The sequence below is a fragment of the Nelumbo lutea genome, chromosome 2 (genome assembly GCF_056320005.1).
Source record: "Nelumbo lutea isolate HS-2025 chromosome 2, American lotus-T2T, whole genome shotgun sequence".
NCBI classification, from domain to species: Eukaryota; Viridiplantae; Streptophyta; class Magnoliopsida; order Proteales; family Nelumbonaceae; genus Nelumbo; species Nelumbo lutea.
The window spans coordinates 16,697,486-16,721,163 of record NC_142685.1 but is presented as its reverse complement, the minus strand read 5'-3'; the positions used below and the strand labels follow the sequence as shown (position 1 = coordinate 16,721,163).

General features: G+C 39.7%; 1 pseudogene across 1 annotated transcript; it reads right to left on the bottom strand.

Moving 5' to 3' along the window:
* Positions 1–3,075: 3,075 nt before the first annotated feature.
* On the bottom strand, positions 3,076–23,678 carry LOC148868858 (cytosolic enolase 3-like; annotated as a pseudogene). The gene is made up of 7 exons (XR_016106601.1): positions 23,431–23,678; positions 19,277–19,353; positions 18,630–18,733; positions 17,493–17,591; positions 17,293–17,378; positions 5,934–6,015; positions 3,076–5,570 (listed from the first exon to the last, which is right to left on the bottom strand). The product of XR_016106601.1 is annotated as a cytosolic enolase 3-like (transcript).

Sequence of the window (23,678 nt, the reverse complement as noted above, 5' to 3'; positions counted from 1 at the left end):
AGCACATTGTGAGGACCACAATTCCTTCTGAGTATACAATTCAGTCTGAAGGAGAGCAAATCTTCATGGGAAACTCACAAACTTCAAAGGTCATTGGCAAATGAAAGGTGCTCCTGAAACTGACTTAAGGAAAAATTATAATGCTGAATGATGTGCTACATGTGCCAGAGATCCAATGAAACTTGGTATTGAGAGCAATCCTCAGCAAAGTAGGACTGAAGCTCAAATTTGGGGTAGACAAAGTTGTGTTAACAAAAAATAATGTTTTTTTTTTTGAAAATGATACAATGTTGGAGGATTGTTAGTATTGAATATTTTTGATATTGTTATGAATAAAAATGTTTCTATTTCTGCTTATATTGTTGAATCTTTTAATATTTGGCATGCTAGACTAGGACATCGTAGTGCTCCTTATTTAAAATGATTATGTAAATTAGGGGTTTTGAATGTTCCTATTAACTTTACAAATGAAAAATGAAAAGTATGTGTAGAAGCAAAATTCACTAAGAAACCTCATAAAAATGTACAAAGAGAAACTGAATTACTACAACTTATACAAAATGATCTAAGAGATCTTAAATGTCATAAAGCTAGAGGAAGAAAAAGATACTATATAAAATTTACATATGACTTCTCTAGATATGCAAAAGCAGATTTACTTAGATCAAAAGATTAACCTAATCAAGCTTTTATAAACTACAAAATTGAAGTAGAAAACCAGTTTGGAAAGAAAATAAAAAGACTTAAAATAGATAGAGGGACTGATATGATGGACAAACCATTATAAAATTCTTTGAAGAAAATGAAATTATACATGAAACTACAACCCCTTATCAACCTGAATCTAATAAAATTGTAAAAAGACTGAATAGAACACTAAAATAGATGATGAATGCAATGCTAATTAGTTCAGGTGCACATCTGAATTTGTGGGGGAAGCAATCCTAACGACTTGTCACTTATATAATAGAATACCACGCAAGAAGAAATGACAAATACATTTTAAACTTTGGTATAACAGAAAACCTAGTTTGAACTATCTAAAAGTTTGCGGCTGCCTAGCAAATGTTGGAATACCTGAACCTAAAAGAAAGAAATTATGACAAAAAACCTATAACTGTGTGTTCATTGGATATGCACAAAATAGTGCGATTTATCGATTCCTTGTAATTAAAACAATTGATAATGTTGTCGAAAACAATACAATAATAGAGTCCCGAGATGTAGAGTTCTTTGAGCACATATTTCATTGGAGAAAAGAAACAATAAATAGAGAACCTTCTCAAAACCAAATCAGAAACCAAGAACAATCGAGTGCTCAAGGAGTCAATATTTCACTTAGGCAAGAACCAGACTTAAAGAGAAGTAAAAGACAAATAAGAGAAACAAACTTGAGTGACGGAATGTTCACATTCTAGTGGACAATGACCCAATAACCTATCAGGAAGCCATAACTTCACCTTATGCAGTATTTTAGAAAGAAGCCATAAAAAGTGAATTAGACTCTTCAGTCACTAATTACACTTGGGAACTTGTAGATCTCTCACCTAGAACTAAGGCACTTGATTGTAAGTGGATTTTTAAGAAAAAAACTAAAACCAAATGGTACAATAGATAAATTCAAGGCCAAGTTAGTTGCTAAAGAGTTCAGACAAAAAAAAGATGTAGACTTCTTTGACACCTATTCCCTGATTGCAAAGTTAACAACAATTAGAGTTTTGTTTGCTATAACATTCATCTACAAACTGGTAGTTCATCAAATGGATGTGAAAATAACTTTCTTAATTGGGGAATTAGAGGAAAAAATATATATTAAACAATCAGAAGACTTCATAATGTCAGGACAAGAAAATAAATGATGAAAACTAATTAAGTCTCTGTATGGCTTAAAACAAGCTCCTAAACAATGACATGAAAAATTTGACAATGTGTTAGTAACTAATGGATATAACAGAAATGATTCTGATAGATGTGTTTATAGAAAATTTGAAAATGATAAAAGAGTCATGATCTGTTTATATGTTGCTGATATGCTAATAATGAGAACTAGTCTAGAGGTAGTAAAAGAAACAAAACAATTTATAATGTCCAAATTTAATACCAAGGACTTGGGTGAGGCTAATGTAATCTTGGGGATTAAAATCCATAAACAATAAGGAAACTTTATTCTCTCCCAATCACACAATGTGAAAAGTATTCTTAAAAAATTTGGATACTATGACTGTAAACCGGTTAAAACATCTATTGACTTTAGTATTCACCTAAGAAAACACATAAGAGAACATGTTCCACAAAAGGAGTATGCAAGTATAATTGAATCGGTATATTATCTAATGAATTGTACAAGACCGGACATAGCAATAGTTGTGGGAAAGTTAAGTCAGCATACTCATAATTTCGAAAACGAACATTGGGAAGATCTAACAGGATTATTAAAATATTTAAAAGGAACCATAAATTTTGGTTTACATTACTCATGTTTTCCTCTTGTTTTAGAAGGCTTTACTGATGCGAATTGGGTTTCATATTCAAAGGATAGTAATTTCACCAGTGGATATGTGTTTATTCTAAGTGGAGGAGCTGTATCGTGAAAATCAATAAATTAGTCATGCAACACAAGTTCAACAATGGAGGCCGAATTTATTGCACTAAAATTGGCGGGGTTCGAGGCAGAGTGACTAAGGAACTTATTGGAAGATATACCACTTTGGCCACGGCTGGTTCCGTCCATATCTCTCCTTTGTGATAGCCAAGTAGCAATAGCCAAAGCCAAGAACTAAACATACAATGATAAAGGCACATCCGCTTAAGGCATAACTTGGTAAAGAAATACCTCAGCGAAGGTACAATCGCTTTGGATTTTGTAAGGTCTAAAACGAACTTTGCAGATTCATTAACTAAACCACAAACTTCTAAGGTGGTTTACGAGGCATTGGCAGGAATGGGGCTGAAGCTCGTTACAAAGTCATTAGTGATGGACACCCAACCTATATCAATTTATGTCCAATTTCAGATGCCGAGGTAAGACAATAAGCACCGCTGAGGAGGTTGAGCATGAGGCTCTTAATTAGTTAGGAATAGTGTGTGTAGTGTACATTAATAATTGACCTAAGTGAGTGTGAAATGTGGCCGCTTCTAAGAGAGATCTAGGGCTGACTCTTTAAAACACCCATGATTTCAAGAAGGGAACAATGCCGAAATGTTCCAAAACAAAAGAACCACTAAAGAACTGGTGAGTTGAGTTGGTTGGCCGGTTAGCTAGTTATGACAAAGAGGAAGGGTTGAAGGAGTCTGACTCCATCTGTATTCTATAACATAGCTTGTCTTCTTCTGTTCTCATGAACTTATCCGCGAGCTTGAGGAACTCGGCCACGGTCGCGGGCTGGCTGGCTACCATGTGCCATTTGAACTCCTTGTGTGTTACTCCTCGGCCATCGTGAACTGTACCGCGGGGTCCAGTCGCGGTATCTGTAAGCACGTGTCATTGAACTGCTTGATGTAGCCCCAAATGGACTCTCCTTCCCTCTGGACTACTCCGAAGATGCTTTCCTCAGTTCTGGGGCATTGCTTGCTGGTAACAAAGTGTGCGGTGAAGATCTGCACGAACTGGGTCCAACTTCTTATTGACCCGTGGGCCAGGTTCTTGTACCATGTGCGAGCCACCCCCCTGAAGGTGGTGGTGAAGGCCACACACATGCATGACTCACTGGCCCTTGCCATGTGCATTTGGGATTGGAAGGCATCGATGTGGTCATTGGGGTCGAAGGACCCATCATACTTGTCTAGAGGGGGGAGTTTGAAGTCTCTAGGCAGGGGGACTACAAGGAGTTTTGATGAGAGGGGGGAAGGAACTGAGAGAATAGGGGCAGCTTTTATCTCGTCCGAGCTTGTCTCTTCTTTGCCTTTGAGCTCGGGCAGGACACAGGTGGCAATTCAACGACTTTGTCGGCGCCTTCATTGTTGAGTGGTCCTGGTACTGGTGTTGCTGGCTTCTGTGTTGCTGAGCTCAATGGGCCCGGAATGTTGGTAGTCCGCTGCTAGGATGCTGAATTGATTCTCTGTGAGCGGGAGCTCAGGCTTGGAGCGCCGATGTGCTGACTTTGCGGGGGAGGTTCCCGACTCGTTTGCGAACTGAGAGGCGGGGGTGGTTTTTCTTTCCCTTCGGCCTGGGGATGAGGCCTGGCTGTTATGGGGGTTCTGAAGTTGGGAGGCTTCTCCTCGGTGATGGCGTCCACCCTAAGGGAAAGCCTTAACCAGCTTTGGAGCAGGGTGTCGGGGTGGAAGCTGTGGTTGGTTCATAGGCAATTGGGGGAACTGCTGCTGATAGTGATATTGAGAGAGGTGGTGCAGCACTTGGTGTTGCTGGAGTTGATGCTGCTAGAACTGCTGCATTTGGGCTTGCATTGCCCGCATGCACTGCATCAGGTCGTCAAAGTGGCTCTTGCTAGTTGCTAGGGGGACATCAGTTGATTCAGTAAAGGTTGTCTCGACAGGGAGAGGAAGGGGGACGTTCACGACGGGTAGGTTCACTGGCGCCACTGTTTGTGGCGCATTAAGGCTGGGGATCCCATCCACCAGAAGGGGGATGGTGAACTGTCCGATGCACACCACGGGGGCTTGAAGTTGCTGGGGGCGTTCATCTTCGTGCTACGTCCGACGTTCCTTGAAGAAGCCATGATTGTTGGGGTTTCTTGGAAAAAAAAAAAAGAAGTTATGAGAGTTTTAGAGGGAGGCTTTTAGAAGTGTTTCCCACAGACGACGCTAATTGATGGTGCACAATCCGACTAGAGCCGAAGGTGCCTGAAACGGGGAAGAAAGCGAGTATCTCCGGAGAGGGACCCGGTGAGAATGCTCCGAAGCTCAAATTAGTATCCTCAAAGGCAAGATGATAAACCAGATGGCGCAAAGTTCACATACCTCGCTCTTGGGGGGTAGAGAGCCTTTTATAACCACTTCGCGCACTCACTCCTAAGCTTTTGTCAAGTCGGGTATGATTACCTGCGCCTCAACCAGCTCGGGTGTCCTTACCCTTGTTGGGGCAGAACCGCCACTGCTCTCTTTGTCAGAGCCGTCTCTGTGACTGGAGATGGCAGTGGCAGGTGGCCGTGGTAGGTGGCCGTTGGAATGCGGCTGTCAAGCGTCAAGTCTCAAGTCAGTCAGGTGCACCGCCTCGAGATACGGACTCCTTCGGTGTCAGGTATGGTGCGGTTGTTCAGTTTGACATTCTAGAGGCGAAGTGCTGGAGTGGTGTGTGAGGTGGTCTTGAGTTCGGGAAGAGATGTGGCCCGAACTGTCATGGGGCGGGCCGGTTCAGGTTGTTGCCTTTTGTAAGGCTCGGGATCCAAGGGAGAGCTCGTGCTCCTCGTGGGCAGTTCGAACCGCACGTTCTTTTCGGAGTTCATGCCTTGGGCGTATTGTTGTGCCGAGTTGTTGCCTTTCCACGTGTCGAGTGATTACGAGGTCAGGCCAAATCTTCCTTCATCAATTATCAACCGTTATTTTCATATTTTGTTATGAATCAAATTCTGATGAATCAAATCCTGATGACCTCTTCAGTGTAAACCGAAAACCTGAACATTACAGGGTTAAGAAAACCTCGAGATCAGTGTGGCCTTGAATAATTGGTTCAAACCAGTTTTTTAAGGGGACCATCCGGGGGGAAGGACACTTGCATTTTTCCAATTTCAAACCAGTTAAACAAGAATTTCCATTTCTTCCATTAGAGAAAAGATTTATTTCTAGCAGTGGTACGAATTATAGAATAAACCAATAAAACATTGTCTTGTGAGTTCCCACTGTCACACAGGAACTACAAACACCATAACAGGATAAAAAATTAAAAATTATTGAAAGCTTGTACCAGCATGCCGTTACAGCTAGTTACTCTCAGATTTACTACACAGGTATATAGAAGAAAAATGAAAGGGAAAAACCTGAAAGGAAAGATCATGGCATTCTCCAATTAAGACCAGCATAAACTGCTCGTTCTCCAAGCTCTTCTTCAATTCGAAGCAACTGTAAAAAAATAATAATAAACAGTATTAGTTAGCACCTTTGTTATTTCTAAATATTTTTTTGGCAAACGGTTATATTCTAAATCCAGTTTTATGGAACGTTGTTGTGGGAAAAAGTGGCTAAACAATCCATGTTTTGCATATCTTGGTTGAAACTTGAAAGTAGTCACCAGTCAATCTATTGAGACAATACAAGGGATTATGCAAATGTCAAGAAAATTACTGAGACTAATCATTGATGCCATTAACATGAGTGATATCCTCCATGAAAATGGAATTTTTTATGGATCCAATGATAAATTCTAATATTAAACATATAATGCAAGATAGCAATAATTCCATGAAGACAATTCTAAGAACTGATTTTTCTAATATTAAACATATGATGCAAGATAGCAATAGATCAGCACTCGACTGGGAAAACTTGACTTCCCAGTGATGATCCAGTCCCATGGATTTTTAAAGATGAACCTTACTTTGAGTTCCATGAGACACCCAGCAATCAACGTGTCCTGGTTGCTTCGTTCCATTTAGAAGGTGAAGCCATTGTATGGTTTCAATGGTTTCGGTGTTTCCACCCTCAAGTCTCTTGGGCAGACTTCACTGAGGCTTTGTGCATAAGATTTGGACCCACCGGGTTCGACAATCACAACAAAGCCCTGTCCAAAATACGCCAAAGGGGTACCGTCCGGAAATACCAATAGCAATTTGAGAAACTGGCAAATCGTGTACAAGGGTGGCCTGAAACTGCACTGCTCGGGAGTTTCATCGGGGGCCTGTGTGAGGACATCAGAGTCGAAGTGAAGAGCATGCAGCCCTCCTTTGTTATGGCTGCCGTAGGACTCGCAAGACTGCAAGAAGAAAAACTGAACCAGTGGAAAAAGACTGGGTGACCCCCCCAGTCCGCCCCTCTCATCAAGAACCCACCCAGAATCGAACCAATTCAATCCAAACCCATAATATCCCCAGCTCTATAACAGAATTCACAGGCATTAGTCCCTTGCAAGAATCTTTCTTGGACTGAGATGCAGAACTGCCGGGAGTGTGGCCTCTGCTACAATTGCGAATAGAAGTTCGGCCCAGGACACAAATGCAAGACTCAAAGGGCCTATCTACTCCAAACTGATGAGTCAGAAGAACTAGAGAATTTGGCAGACTCTTAACAGCCTAGAGGAGAACAACCAAGACTCACCAGAGATCTCTTTACATGCCCTGAGCGGTTCCAGCTCCCCAAGAACAATGAGAGTCGAAGGTATAGTGTCGGGTAAACCCGTATCTATTCTGAAAGATAGCGGCAGCACATTAAATTTCATTTCTGAGATTTTATCCAAGCAGTTAGGCCTGTGTATCACCCAACCTTTCAACGTTTGGGTCGCCAACGGCCATAACCTTCTGTGCTCTGGCCTATGCAAAAATGTCATCATGAAGGTACAAGGCTACCTTCTTCAGGCTGACCTGCACCCTCTTCAGTTCTTAGGAGCAGATATTGTGCTCGGCATCCACTGGCTCACCCAACTAGGCCCAGTGGTATGTGATTGGGGGCGCATGACAATGGACTTCTCTGTGGATGGCATGGATTGCCATCTCCAAGGTGTAAGGCCCATAACAGCCCAGAATCAAAGCCTCCAGTCCATGACTAAGTGCGGCATGCAGCAAGGACACCACCTTTTGATGAATATGGGCCTAAGCCCAGACAGTCCCAAGCTGACAGAATTGAATTCAGAACAACCACAGCTAGAGATATCCAGGGAGCTCCAGCGCCTCTTGACGAACTTTGAGGATGTATTAAAGGAACCCCAGGGGTTGCCACCATCCAGGCAAAGTGACCACAGAATCCTGACCGCACCAGGTGCTCCACCGGCAAATGTAAGACCATACAGGTATCCAAACTATAAAACAAATGAAATGGAAAGTGTGTTCCTTCCTGAGAGAGACGAGAGAGAGAGAGAAGAGAAGAAAGAGGAGAATAGAACGTAGAGGAGAAGAGAAGAGAGAGTCGATTGAGACTCAAAAACACAGGGCTGGTCGTCCCCAGTTTCTTATTTATATTCACTTAATGTAATAAGAACTGAAGTTACAAGAATGCCCCTGGAAGTTCCTAATAACAAACAACTAACAAGGAAAAAAAAGAAAGCTAGCTATCATCACCTAGATAGACTAGGCTGACAACATACTAACAGCATACTAACACAAAACCAATAAATAAGATTCACAACACTCCCCCCCCCCCCCTCTCAAGTTGGGCTGTATATGTCTATCATGCCCAACTTGTCACACAACTCATTGTGTCGCGAGTATGGAAGTCCTTTTCTGAGGACATTAGCAAGTTATTCCTTGGAGTTGACATAAGGGATGAAAATTTCATTTTTTTCCAAATTTTCCCTTATGAAGTGTTTGTCCACTTCAATGTGCTTGGTCCTCTCATGTAGGACATGATTGTTGGCGATGTTAATGGCTGCCTTGTTGTCACAATAAAGAGGCATAGGATTGTGAACAGCAACTCCAAGCTCCCCTAGAAGACTTTTAAGCCAAAGAACTTCAGCCACCCCATGTGCCATAGTCCTATACTCCACTTCAGTACTTGACCTTTCTACCACACTGTGTTTCTTCCTTTTCCAGGTTACTAGGCTTCCTCCCACAAATGTGCAATACCCACTTGTGGACTTTCTGTCATCCACCACACTTGCCCAATCAGCATCTGTAAAGACTTCCACTTTTAGATGATTATGCTTACTGAATAGTAGACATGTTCCTAGATACTTTTTTAAGTATCTAAGAACTCTCTCTGTTGCTTCCAAGTGAGGTTTCTTAGGAGATTGCATGAATTGGCTCAGGACCCCAATTGAATAGGCAATGTATGGACGAGTCATGGACAAATAAATCAACTTCCCACCTAACCTTTGGAACTGCTTTACATCTTTCAGAGGTTCACCATCATAGTTACCCAATTTATGATCAACATCCATAGGAGTATCTGCTGGCCTTGCACCTAAATTGCCTGTGTCTTGTAACAAATCAAGAGTGTACTTCCTTTGAGAAATGAAGATACCCTTTTTTGAGCGGGCAACTTCAATTCCAAGAAAATACTTTAGAAGGCCTAGATCTTTCACTTCAAATTTAGATGCAATGAATTGTTTCAATTGTTGTATTTCTAAACTCCAATTTCCTGTAATGATGATATCATCCACATACACTATCAAAACAACAACCTGTTCCTGACATCTCTTCACAAAGAGTGTGTAATCAGACTGACATTGCTTGAACCTTATTTGCTGAACCGTCATATGAAACTTACTGAACAAAGCCCTGGGAGATTGTTTCAATCCATAGAGAGACTTTCTTAGCTTACACACATTCTTTTCACTTCCCTTGGCACCCGAAGGTTGAACCATGTGCACCTCCTCCTCTAGGTCACCATTTAAAAAGGCATTCTTAATGTCTAGTTGATGCAATTCCCAATCAAGATTAGCGGGTAATGATAGAAGAACTCAAATTGAGTTCATCTTAGCTACTGGAGCAAATGTCTCATCGTAGTTAACTCCGTACACTTGAATGTACCCCTTGGCTATCAATCTTGTACCTTTCAACTATCCCATCTACCTTGTGTTTAGCATTCGTACAAGACTACAAAGACTCTTTAGGTTTTGAACATAAAATAAAAGAGAAGGAGAAAAGGAGAAGAAGAGAAGTGAGAGAGAGAAGAAGCACTCGTGGGAGAAGCTTTGAAAGAAGAGAATGGTTGGAGTGCTTAAAACAGCCACCCCACTCCTTAATTTATATACACGGTTTCCGAATTGTAAAAGAACTTTAATGCTTACATGGCAATAAAAGATAAGATTAAAATAAAACTAATCCTAGATAAGATAGAATAAAACTTATCCTTATCCTACTAGGAAAGTTGATCCTAATCAATTAAATCTAAGTACATCTCAGGGTGTCACATGAACACTCTCAATGTGGGGTCCGCAGTTTCCTACATGTTTAACTGTAAACACCCACTTACACCCCACTAGGTCTTTCCTCCTTGGAAGATCTACCAATTCCCAAGTTTGATTTTTATAGAGGGCATTAATCTCCTCCTTCATAGCATCTGTCCATTCAGGGTATTTTAAGGCTTCTCCAACATTTTTGGGTACAGGGATGCAATTAACTACAAATAGGAAGGCTCGGTATGAGGGGGAAATGTGATCATAGGAGACATACTGGGTGATGGGGTGTTTGGTAGTGCATGACCTGACTCCCTTTCTTTGAGTAATAGGAATGTCAAGGTCATCCACAATAGAAGGAGTGTCAACAGGTGTAGCAGGGTTTGGATTTACCTCATGGGAGTCTAATGGTGTCAAATGATCAGTGGTTGATAGCTCCACATCCACAGTTGGAAGACACGAAAGGGGGCCAGGTCCGGAATAGAAGGAAGAGAGACTTGGCGGACCTAAACCTGCTTCTCCTCTTCCACATTAATCTCCCCCTGAGGAGAAGCAAGGAAGAACGGTTCAGACTCAAAGGACACATCCATAGAGACAAAAAATTTATGACTAATGGGATCAAAGCACCGATACCCCTTTTGAGAGGAGGGATACCCTAGAAAGATACAAGGAATGGACCGAGGGTCTAACTTACCCTGAGACGAAGACAAATCATGGACAAAGGCACAACAACCAAAGACTCATGGGAATGGAAAATAAAGGGGACTGAGGGAACAACAACTAATGAGGGGCCATGTAGTTCAGCACTCTGGAGGGCATGCAATTAATGACATAAGCAGCTACAAGTATAGCATCCATCCAAAACCTCTTTGGAACATTCATGTGCAACATCATCCTTCAAGCTACCTCAAGGTGTTTGTTTTTTCTTTCGGCAACACCATTTTGTTGCGGTGTTCTTGCGCACGAGCTCCTATGAATAGATCCATGGGAGGCAAAGAACTCATTCAGCTCACCATGGAAATATTCCTTAGCATTATCTGATTGAAAGATCTGTATTTCGACATGGAACTGCATAAACACTATCCTCTAGAAGTCTTTCCCGATCTTTGAAACTTCATCTCTGCTATGCATTGGGAATACCCATGTATATCGGGAGAAATCAGTGGTCAAAGTGATAAAGTACTTATACTCGCCCTCAGAGGTTATAGTGGTAGGCCCCCATACATCAGAATACACAATATGAAAAGGAAAATTGGATCTTTTATTACTTGAATGAAAAGTTGTTCTACATTGTTTGCTCAATGACATGTTTGACACTGAAAATCTGACACTAAACATGACTTAAATAAAAACGGAAACAAAGACTTCACTATTTCAAAGGAAACACGACCTAATCGACTATGCCACAAAAAAAAAACTCTTATTTGACTGACTACATGACTCCGAGGATGACACTAAGAGACCAGCTTTGTTATCGAGAATATAGAGACCATCCATTAGGCTTCCTCTACCAATCGTCCTCCTAGAAGTTAGACCTTGAAAAACACATGAACCGGGAAAAAATGTTGTACTACAGTTTAAAGAGTTTGTGATGCTACTGATTGAAAGCAAATTTATAGGAAGTTAGGGAACATGCAACACACTATTTAGGCTAAGGCCATGGGGAAGGTATATTGATCCTTAGCCTGCAATGGAGGAGAATGATCCATCTGCAAGCCTCACTTTATCCCTTCCTGACAAAAGACTATAAGTCTGAAACAAATTTGGCTTACCGGTCATGTGATTAGAGGCCCCTGAGTCAATGATCCAAGGGGAATCAGTGGTAGTAGTGACATGGAATGCAGAAGCCGTACTACCTGATGTAGATGCAAATGAAGTAGGAGTACCAATGACTAAACTATCCATCTGTCGCAAAGCCCTACCATATGACTCCAAGTGATCTTTGAAGGAATTCATGATATCTTCCTTGGGGTCAGAACTAGTAAAGTGGTCCCGGGTAGTACCAGCAACTTGAGTATCTTGGGTTTCCACGTGCTGTATTCGTCTTCTTCTGACCTTGCATTTTACCCTGTTCTTGGTTCGTCATTGCCCACTTGGGCTTCCCGTGAATTTCCCAACATGTGTCACGTGTATGTCACGAGCACCGATAGTGGGTACGAAGCAACTTGTCTTTAACATCAACATTCTTGGAGTCACTTTTCTTCCCCATATTGTTATTACCCATTGCAGCCAATGCTACCTGTTGCTCCCCCTCAGTTGTAACCATCACACTCCGCCAACTTTCTTTAGATTGAACAAGGGCATATACCTCTTGAACCGACGGCAACTCTTTGCTTCCTAAGATCTGAACTCCCAAGGGTTCATAGGCAGGGCTTAGTCCTAACAAGAAAGCAAACACACGCTGCTGAGAAACTAGCTTCCTGTAGGCCTTAGCATAATCATCATGTTTCCACTCTATAGCTTGATAATGATCCAATTCTTTCCATAAGGAAGTAAGGGCTGAATAATAGGCAGAAAAACTACGATTTCCTTGTTTACAGGTTGAGGATTCAGCTTGCAACTGGTAAATCTTGGCATAATGCCTTTGCTCAGAATAGGTGGTTTTGGCCTATTCCCAAATCTCACTTGCGGTGTCTGCCCACATAAAGTTCTTCTTCACATCTGGTTCCATGGCTGCAAGGAGCCAAGACATCACCATACTGTTTTCTTGGTCCCACCTATCATGTTCAAATGCCTCACACTTGGGTTCTTTCACTCTGCCATTTATGTAACCAGCAACCAGCTTTTCCCCTTGTTGTTATATAAAGTTTCACACTTTTAGCCCACTCTAGGTAGTTCAGGCCATTTAAATGGGTAATTGGCATGGGAAACATCATGTTTTTACCCCCCATACCATCTGTACTACGAGTTGGTGTAACTCCAGATGATGCGGAATCATAGTTTGCCATTGAGAAAAAAGGGTCACAAATATATCAGAGCAGATTCCACACAAACAGAATGCTAAACTCCCAAGAATTTTCACTTTCGGAAGGAGAAAGATACTGCTGAAATCATTTCAGCAATAATTCGGCCCTTAGAATAGCCCAGAAATTAGTCCAGCAACTAGTCTACTAACCGGCTACTGAAGACAGTCTACTAACAACAAGAGTTCGGCCACAAGCAGTCATTAAAAAAAGAAACTACTAACAGTTCGACCACAGCACATGAGTAAAAAAAAAAACATACCCCAGTCCAGCGCCTGTACGAAGGTGTAAACCTCAAAACCAATGCCTTCTCAGCCCTTCACAGCATAGACCACAGAGAAAAAAGGGGACACATACCCCTGTCCAGCACCTGTAAGAAGGTGCAAACCCAGAAAAATATTTTTCACTGCATTGAACTAAGAGAGGAGGGTCATTCCAGCATCGCCCCTCTTCTGTTAGGGTTTCCTAGGTGTTACGACCAAGGAGGAGCCCAAAGAACAACAGCCACAGGAACTCTGAACAGTCTGATAGAATTCTTGGTCTTCCACATCCAAGAGATCAAGAGAAAAAAAAAATGATTGAGATTCAGATGAGAGAAAACAATCTTCGAGCCCAGAATTATTGCTCTGGTACCATGTGTTCCTTGCTGAGAGAGAGAGAGAGAGAGAGAGAGAGAGAGAGAGAAGAGAAGAAAGAGAAGAGAAGAGAGAGTCAATTGAGACTCAAAGACACAGGGCTGGTCGTTCCCAGCTTCTTATTTATATTCACTTAATGTAATAAGAACTGAAGTTACAAGAATGCCCCTGGAAGTTCCTAATAACAAACAACTAACAAGGAAAAAAAGAAAGCTAGCTGTCAGCACCTAGATAGACTAGACTGACAACATACTAACAGCATGCTAACACAGAACCAAACAACATACTAACAGCATACTAACACAGAACCAATAAATAAGATTCACAACAGAAAGGATTGTTGCGGAACTGATATTCAAGCAACACATACAACCCAGCTCCAGTCCCTATTCATCACCGGTGCTGCTTGTGACGGTACTTGGCGATTCTGCATTGATTACCGGGCATTAAACCAGATTACTGTAAAGGATAGATTCCAAATACCGCTGATCGAAGAACTCTTGGACGAACTCAGATCAGCCACTATCTTCTCCAAGCTGGATTTAAGATCCGGCTATCATCAAGTAAGGGTCCACCCAGATGATGTCCACATGACAGCGTTTAGAACACATGATGCCCATTACGAGTTCCTAGTAATGCCATTCGGACTCACAAATGCGCCATCAACATTTCAGTCACTCATGAATGAGGTATTTCGTCCATACCTTCGTCGTTTCATACTTGTGTTTTTTGATGATATTCGTGTATATAGTGCAGACTGGGCTGCTCATTTGCACCATCTTAAAATCACATTAGAAATTTTACGGCACCATTAACTGTTTGCAAAAAATCTAAATGTGATTTTAGCAAAACCTGGATTCATTATTTGGGCCATGTGATGAGCAAAGGCATAGTCTCAGCCGATCCAGAGAAGGTAGCCGCCATCCAATCATGGCCCCAGCCCACATCTCTCAAGAGCCTAAGGGGATTCTTGGGCCTCTCAGGGTATTATCGGTGATTCATAAAAGGATATGGGCAGATGGTAGGCCCATTAACCCAGCTCTTGCGAAAGGATTCCTTTGTATGGAATGACATAGCCCAAGCTGCATTCAATCTACTTAAGCAAGCTCCATCCAGCCCACCAACACTTGCCTTGCCAGACTTCAATAAAACCTTTATTGTTGAATGTGATGTGTCCAGAAGAGGCCTAGGAGCCATGCCGATGCAAGAGGGCCAGCTAATAGCCTATTTCAGCAAAGCCCTTAGTGGGCAGTCATTATGCAAATCCACATATGAAAGAGAACTGATGGCAATTGTGCTTGCAGTCCAAAAATGGAGAGCATATCTAATGGGTCGTAAGTTCATCATAAGAACAGACCAGCAAAGCTTGAAACATTTTCTGGAACAACAGGTCAATACAGAAGCTCAATTCAAGTGGGCCTACAAACTCATGGGATTCGATTATGTTATTGAGTATAAGGCAGGCACATCCAAAGAGCATCTGATGCCTTATCTCGCAAACAAGAACTCTCCATCCTAACAGTCTCAAAACCGCAGTACCCACTACTGGAAATCCTCAAACAAGAAGCCCAAGAAGACCCCGAACTACAAGCAATTCAATCTAAATGGGCCCAAAATCCAGCAATGGTACCAGGTTACTCAATGCAAGGCCCAGTTCTTTTGTACAAGGGTCGCATGGTCCTCTCATCCACTTCAGCACATTTGCCTCGGTTATTACAACTGTACCACAGCTCACCAGAGGGAGGGCACTCAGGCATTTTAAGAGCATACCGTCGCATTGCATCACACTATTTTTGGGTGGGAATGAAGCGCATCATTAAGGAATTTGTGGCAGCATGCCCAACGTGCCAACTCCAGAAATGCGAGGCGCAATCACCAGCTGATCTTCTCCAACCACTAAAAATACCAGAATTAGTATGGGAAGAAATCCCCCTCGGCTTCATTGGGGGTCTGCCCAAGTCTAAGGGATGTTCCGCCATATTGGTGGTAGTTGACTGATTATCAAAATACGCCCATTTTATACCGTTGACACACCCCTATAGTGCTGCAACAGTAGAAACCGTGTTTGTAAAGGAAATAACACGTTTACATGGCACACCGAAAGCTATCTTGTTGGATCGTGGTCCAACATTTCTAAGCAATTTCTGGCGTGAGTACTTCAAGCTCCAAGGCTCCACCCTCAACAGGTCTACAAGTTACCACTCACAAACAGATGGGCAAACAGAGGCTATTAATAAATGTTTAGAAACATATTTGAGGTGTTTTGCCAGTGATAACCCACGACAATGGGTTCAGTGGCTACCTTGGACAGAATTGTGGTATAACTCCACCTTCCACGTCTCCCTGGGCATGACACCCTTTAAGGCACTTTATGAGCGTGACCACCTCCCATTCTTCCCTATGAAAAAGGATCCACCTCAGTAGCGGCGGTTGACAGTCGCCTATCAGACAGGGACAACATTCTCAAAGATCTCAATGTAAATTTGACATGGGCTCAACAACAAATGAAGGCCCAATACGATAAACGCCACTGGCAAGTGGAATACAACATAGGTGATCTGGTTTATTTGAAGCTTCTCCCTTATCGGCAGGCTTCACTGGGGCGGCAAAGATGCCACAAGTTATCTCCAAGGTACTATGGACCATTTGCCATCACTGAACGGATTGGAGCGGTTGCATACAGATTATCTCTACCAGAATTTGATGAAGATGGACATGCCATTTTTCAACCAAAGCAGGTCATGGGTTATCGCTGGATCAAACAGCATCAGCAGGTGGTATGGGAAGTTTTAGTCAAATGGCAAGGACTACCTCTAGAAGATGCAACGTGGGAGACCTGCTCAGCTCTAAGGCAACAATTTCCTCACCACATCCTCGAGGATGAGGCTGTTTTGGAGGGGGAAGGAACTATTAGAAACCAAGACCGAGCTAATAAGCCAGTAATCAAACAAGTATACTCAAGGAGAAAAGCACATGGGGTAAAAACAGCCAGGAAAGATCCAGCTAAGCAAGATCCAGCTGTACACGAGACAAGTGGCAATCTTGATTCTTGATTTCTTGATTTGCTACAACTACCAACTTGTACATCTATAAATACAAGGCAAAGTAATAAGAAAGTTATGAAAGATTCAACCCAGAAACCTCTCTGTTCTCTCTCCCCTCTCCCAATTCTTCTCTAGAAGATCACACTATCTCAAATCAGTGTCTGTATTGGGCAGAAACCCAACAACACCCCAATTATCAACAATTTAATTTGGAATATTTCCCACAATTGATCCCCACCTTATCCATCAAAAAAAAAAAGATCCCCAACTTTAGACATTAAATCATTCACTAAATGCTATTTTGGTTTGGCAATACTCTACTAAATTCAGACTTAAGTCATATCAGTGAAAAATCATTTGGTATCAATGCTTAGGCTCGTATATGATCCTACGTCATTTGAAATCAGAGCAGGTCCTACATCACCCTAATACTAACAAATAACTTTTTCTTTGAAGAAAAACTTACAAACAACTCTTTACTAAAAAATCATCCAAAAAACATGAAACTTCCACCGTACAAGGAGTCAAATGAAAACTGATCTCTCTCTATGGATTTTCCCTAATGTTGTGTCTACATTAGTCTGTCCTGGCCCATTAACAGGCTATGTTTAAGTGCACACATGCAGGGGCAGCACTGTTGTTTGGATATAGATCAGATATGCAGATAACCTAGTAAAAGATATCCTTCATAAAAGAAATACAAGCCAGACCTGGCAAATCCCATGTGCGGATAATAGCTTGGTATTTTCCCAATCCTCCTTGTCAAATGGCTGCTCAATTGATACAATAGGATAGTCTGCTAGAAAAGCCAAGAGATAAAAGCTGTACTAGTCCATTCAATTCATTGATGAGATTAAAGAAGGCATTAAAAGAATCATTATATATATATATATATATTAGAAAGCAGTACCTGCACAGAGTTGTACATACATCTCAATCATTTCTTCTCCTGTCCTGAAATTCTGTCCTGACTTGTTTGGGGATTTGAAGTCCAGGTCATACTTGGTTCCTAGATCAGGAAAGAGAAATAAGCACCATTCATTTGAAAACTTGGTCAAAATATTTGAAAACAACCGCACTCTTCAACCAGAGCCCATGCATCACTAATTAATAGGTCATGTGTATTGCATAGCATGGAAAGAATAGATCTAATAAAAAGGAATAGCAGAACAAAATTTAACAGATCATGTCAATATTCCGACTGTGAAAAGATTTTTTACCAGCTAGCTTGCTGGTAAGGTCTCTGGCTGGTTGTAGCAGAGACTTGGGATTGAATCCCTGACTTCACTGTGGGGTTGGGGCCGGGGGGGACAGTGGATGTGGCACTGAATAGAAAGGAATGACAGAACGGAATTTATGTATCTGACCCCATGTAGTTGGGAAAAGGCTTAGATGATAATGATTATGATGACAGATCCAAGCACTTCTATTAATAATTGGAGCAGACTACAATAGGTTTGCATCAGTACTGTGCAATGAACCTGTTGGGTTACCCAATCCATTGCCATATTACTGTAAATAGGCTTCCAAAATAGGTCAACCTGATTCATCCCTTCTCTAGCAATCTGATATACCAGAGCATTGACAGATCTTTTAACCCATCTAAACAAGATGTTCAAATTAATACTAAAAGTGAGATATTTATCATGCAGTTACGTGATTTTAATATTATCTATCATACAATTACACGGTAATGAGCCTAACTTGTGGACCATGTTAGCTTGCAAGATATTTCTCCCCAGACACGGTTATGTAACAAAATGTACATACTTGCTGCTATATTTTTATCCAACAAGCTGATCTACTAGAGCATAGGCAGATCTTTTAACCTATCTAAACAAAATGTTAAGTGAGATGCTTATCATACAGTCATATGATTTCAAGATCATCTATCTATCATTCAAAGACATGCTAAAGAGCCCAAATTGTGACCATGTTAGGTGGCAAGTTTCTCCCCACAATTACATATTATCAAACAAATTTTACATATTTTCCGCCATACCTGTAAGATACTAAGATCAGTCGGGATAAAAAAAATTATAATCACCTATGCAGAAATTAGTTGCAGCAACATCCATTGCTATCTTGATTTTTCCATTGTATCATGTTTGGTCTATTGCTTCTTTAACAAGATCCAAGCCTTCTTTGAAACTGAAAATTGAAACAAAGTCAGCAGTGATGACAATATAGTATCCACCCCAGAATTTACACATTTTGCATCAACTATCAAGCAACACGAAAGTTGATATAGTATACACGTTGTGGATTCTGAAATATGGGATATTTTCTCATTGATTCTAAAAGTAATAATAACGCATATAAGTATATAACCTCAAAACAAGAGAATTCAGTTAAACATTGTCTAAACTACCAGGTCCAAGTAAACAAATCCTCTACAATGACACTCTTTTAGGGCCAAATCTTCTATTAAATTATAGGTTCTCAAAGTCTTTTCACACTGTTCCAATCCACATCCTTTTTGATCTGGGTATTATCGTCTCTGACCCTTGAACTGCACCAAATAATAATTGACACCTTATTGGATTAAGGATTGGCATTTGATGCACAGGAAACTATCTTATGACCTACTTAGAGCAAGCCTAGGTTCACCAAAATAATTAATTATTTAATTTATTGTTTCTGGTATGTATACAAAATTAACAGAAAAGACCATTAAATGAAGGAAAAACTTGCCTGGAGATATTTGGAGCAAATCCACCATCTTCGCCAACATTGCATCCAGATGTGCCATATTTTTCAGTAATAATTGCCTGCCCATTGAACAAGGAAGCATTTATCATTAGCATAAGATCACAATACTGCTGCAGAATTTACTACAAGGTACAGAAACCACTAACAAGATGATCTTAACAATCTAAGACCAATTATTGGCATGATAATTTGACCAAAGATTATCAACCGGGAGGGGTGCATTGATTCACAAAATAAAAACTTGCAACAGTTGAGTGAAAGGCAGCTGAAATTTTATTTTATTTTTTGATCAGTAACTTGATGCTTTTATTAATAATATCAGAAAATGTACAATATGTATTTTACAGAAGTGTATGCTCTGTATATGATTTTCAGTTTAATGTTATGGAGCAGTCCTACACTGCTCCCTCAACACTCCTTCCTTTCAGGACCCTATACTTACAAGTTACAATGGTTATGTGGTGATCATTCAATTAAAGTCTCCATGGTCCATTCATTTCACCTTTTCACCAGAAATTTAATAGTCTTTGAGTCCCCTTGAACAATCAACCTCCGGATGACAAAGGAAAGTAACTGAAATTTTATCATGTGAGCATATCCATGATATTTTATCATCCACATATATGATGAATATTAAGCATCAATATGGAGTTACATAAAAAATTCATAACTAAATCTCCTTTTCCTTGTTGGTCAGTTGATCCATAGGGATCATGCATTCATGCTTTCAATGTAAGAGAGCTAGAAAAACTCTTTTGGTCATAAATAGCTTTTTCTTGTTTTAATACATGCCCTGTCTCTACTTTTGACTTAAAATATAATCAAAAGTATCAACCCCCTAAGCAAGGAAAAGAAAAAGAAATTTACAGTGAGGTGGGCAAATTGTGCTATCGAACTAGGCGTTAGTTGCTTAACTTATTTAGTTTGCTTATATGAAAAAGTTTGAGACCAAATGGACCTAACTTGATAATATACATTTATAAAATTTAGAAAGATCATTATTAAATTACATGATTACTACTTATAAGCAAGGCATAAAAGAAGGAGAAAATGGAATTTATAGACTCGCAAATATTAAATCATGCTAGATGCATCAGAGGAAGATCAAAGGGTCTTGGTAATGGATGATGAAATCAAGGAAAGATGGTGACGCTATTATAAAAATCTACTACATGAAGAATAGGGCTGGCAATATTTGATATGACACATAAACACAACAAGAAGTTAGTGGGTTGACCTGTTTAACACGATTAATAAACGTGCCAATTTCATCTTGACCCACTTAACTCGATAATGAGTTGTTTATGACCCGAAGTTTAAAGTATTAGATCATGTATGTATATTTGAATAAAATACTATTATGGTTGGTAAAGATGACATTGAAATTTTTTTTTTTATGAATTTGTTAAGGTAATGGATGACTGAATGTTCATTTTACTGTTTCAATCTATTTATTGTTTAATTTAAACAGGTTAATCGAGTTGATTTTGCTTATATTATATATGATGTTTTTTATTTTTTTATTTTTTATAGTATAATAAGAAATAATTATTTATGTGTAATTTTATATGTATATACTCATTGTCGAGCTTGAACATATGAGCTTTTGAGTCAAGCCAAATTCGAGCTCATCTTTCCAGCTCAAATCGAGCTAGAACTCAAACTCAAGCCTCATTTTTCTGCCGAGCTGAGCTTGAATAGTTAGATGTTCGACTTGGCTTGGCTTGAATCCATCCCTAGTCCTAAGGCTCCCAAAATCTATAATTGTATGACATAAACATCTTGAAGATCTCAAGAGAATACAATTACCATGTGATACACAAGGTATCACAACTATCCAGCTTCCACAAACAACTACTTTTGATGTTATTACAGATCAAGAAAACAGAAAAAACAGAGAAGGATATCCAAGATCCTTTAATTTAGAGAAAGATTTATACTCTTTAAAAATGCACAGAAATTAATGGAAATGAAAGCACCATATAAGTTTTCAAAGTTACTATTCCCTTCCAGACAATTATTTTTTACAAAGGCAATCAAAAATTCAGAATCATATAAACCTTAATGAGGAGGCTTATAAGTTGCTCCACCAGCTTTTCCAGGACCAAATTGGCATATAACAAAGATCAAGAATCCTCTTCATTAAGAAAAAGTTCAGAAATTTAGTTCAACCTTCACAACTTCTAATACATTTCTCCAGAAACTAAAACAACTTTTATCATAGAACCCAATGTTTAAAATATTGACATGCACGATACAAAAAAAAATGTATTGTGTGTTTCCATCGGTCAATACTCCTTTTTCAGTTAAATATTTATGGATGGGTTGGTAGGATAGATGTTAACAGTAAACTGTTAATATCCCCTAGCTGTTGGTATTTTGAGTTTCGGTGACTTTCGTTACCAATATGATACACACAATACAATTCAACATGAATAGATACTTTAAAACTTGATAGAACCTGCATAAATCATCAATCATATATCGTATTTTCTACTCATTTATCAAAATATACATAATTATGTCTACTATAAAGTGGAGAATACAGTGCAAAAGCTGTTTATATTTGCAAAACATTAATGGCACAAGAACAAGTATACTCAATTTTCACCACTAGTGACTGCAATACTGACCACAAAAGAAAACCAATTTGAAAATAATACTAACATTGTAAAAGTAAACTTAGACATGTAAAAAAAACTCCTTCCACTTATAGATTAATCTTCTTCATATTTACTATGATGTAGCTGCTATATCTTATATGTTAAAGCTTGAGGACATACAGGATCTGTTGCACTTTTTTCCTGCAATTATTGCACTAAGAAATCAATTTGTAATAGATGTTTCAAACATGTATAAATAATGTACATGTGAGGGTAAGGACACCTGTCACATACTGATTGCTTACTACAGGAAATGTGGTAAAAAAAAGTGCAGCAGATCCTGACTCAATTTTTAAATACATCCACCTAATTTGTGAATAGAACCCTTACCTTATTTTCAGTTTTATCCAAGTCTAACATGACCTGATCAATTTGGGACTGCAGTGTTGGATCCATACCAATCAAGGCTTCAGATATTCTCTCATTGACATTCTTAACAGCTCTAGAAACACCTTTCCCAAGATATCTTCATGAGAGCCAATGTCTTTTGGTTGAACGTTGTGACTTAGATCTGATAAACTTAAAAAGATTAAAGTTGCAGTAATAGCAGTAGCAGCAGAAGCAGAAAATGAAGAATCTCTTTATCCTTTCAATTTTAAGAGCAAAACCATTAAGGACTTTGAGTTATTCTATTGATTTTTGGAGTTACGAACCCTTTGGATGCAAAAAATGAACTTAGTTATGGCATTTCTAAATTGTAAGACATTTGGATACCCAAGTTTGTCATGCAAAATAGTCATTTCAAACAATAACAGGGACAATAAATTACTATGTTTCATAAAAGTTATAAGACGCTCTTATAATGTCAAAATAAAATCACATGCGTGTATCCTATTCTATATGTGCACTTTACATAATTAATCAGAAACTCCTTCCGAACTATAGAAAAAGCAAAATTGGATGATTTCCGGTACCAGAAACACTACAAATTAACAAGCACAAGCCGAGTATAATGTACATAATTGTTAAAAATATAAGCAAGGGCAGTGCAACACATTGCGCTGAAATTCTGAAACTCCGATCCACTCTTGTTTAAAGATTACTAAAAAAAATCATGTCAGCTGAAATTCTGAATTGTTTGGGCAAAATAGAATGCATAAATTTTCACATGCTTAGCAACAATATTTTCCAGAAGTTCTTGAGTTCTGAAGAAATAAATATTAATGAAACAAATTGCGCAAGGAACAAAAGTGAACGCACATTCCAGTACAATTCCCGCTAGGAGATGAACCTCGAAACATCCCTTTATTTGTGTACAAATCAACTTCAATTGTGGGAATCCCTCTACTATCGAGAACTTGCCTAGCTGTAATCTTCGTTATCACAGAAGAAACGGATTTCTTGATATGATTTGACTGCAATTTTTCAAAATTTACAGAAACAGAGAGAGAGAGAGAGAGAGAGAGAGATCACCACACCAGGTATCCATAAAGTAAATCCAATTAAAACTACACAAATCGATAAAAAGCTTACGATGAAAAGTACTGGATCGAGAGACTTGGCCCTGACAGCAGCATTGACAGCATTCTCGATTTTCCTAGAAAGCATGTGATTATCCAAGAATTCTTGCACAGACATTGCCACTTCCCGTTCAAAAGGGGTTGTACAGTTCGTATAAGAAGACAAATTAATACCTCCAGAACTATAAAAGTGAACTTAAATCCGGCGATTTCTGCTCTACTACATTCAATGACTAGTCCGAATATGTGCACATAGCCTCT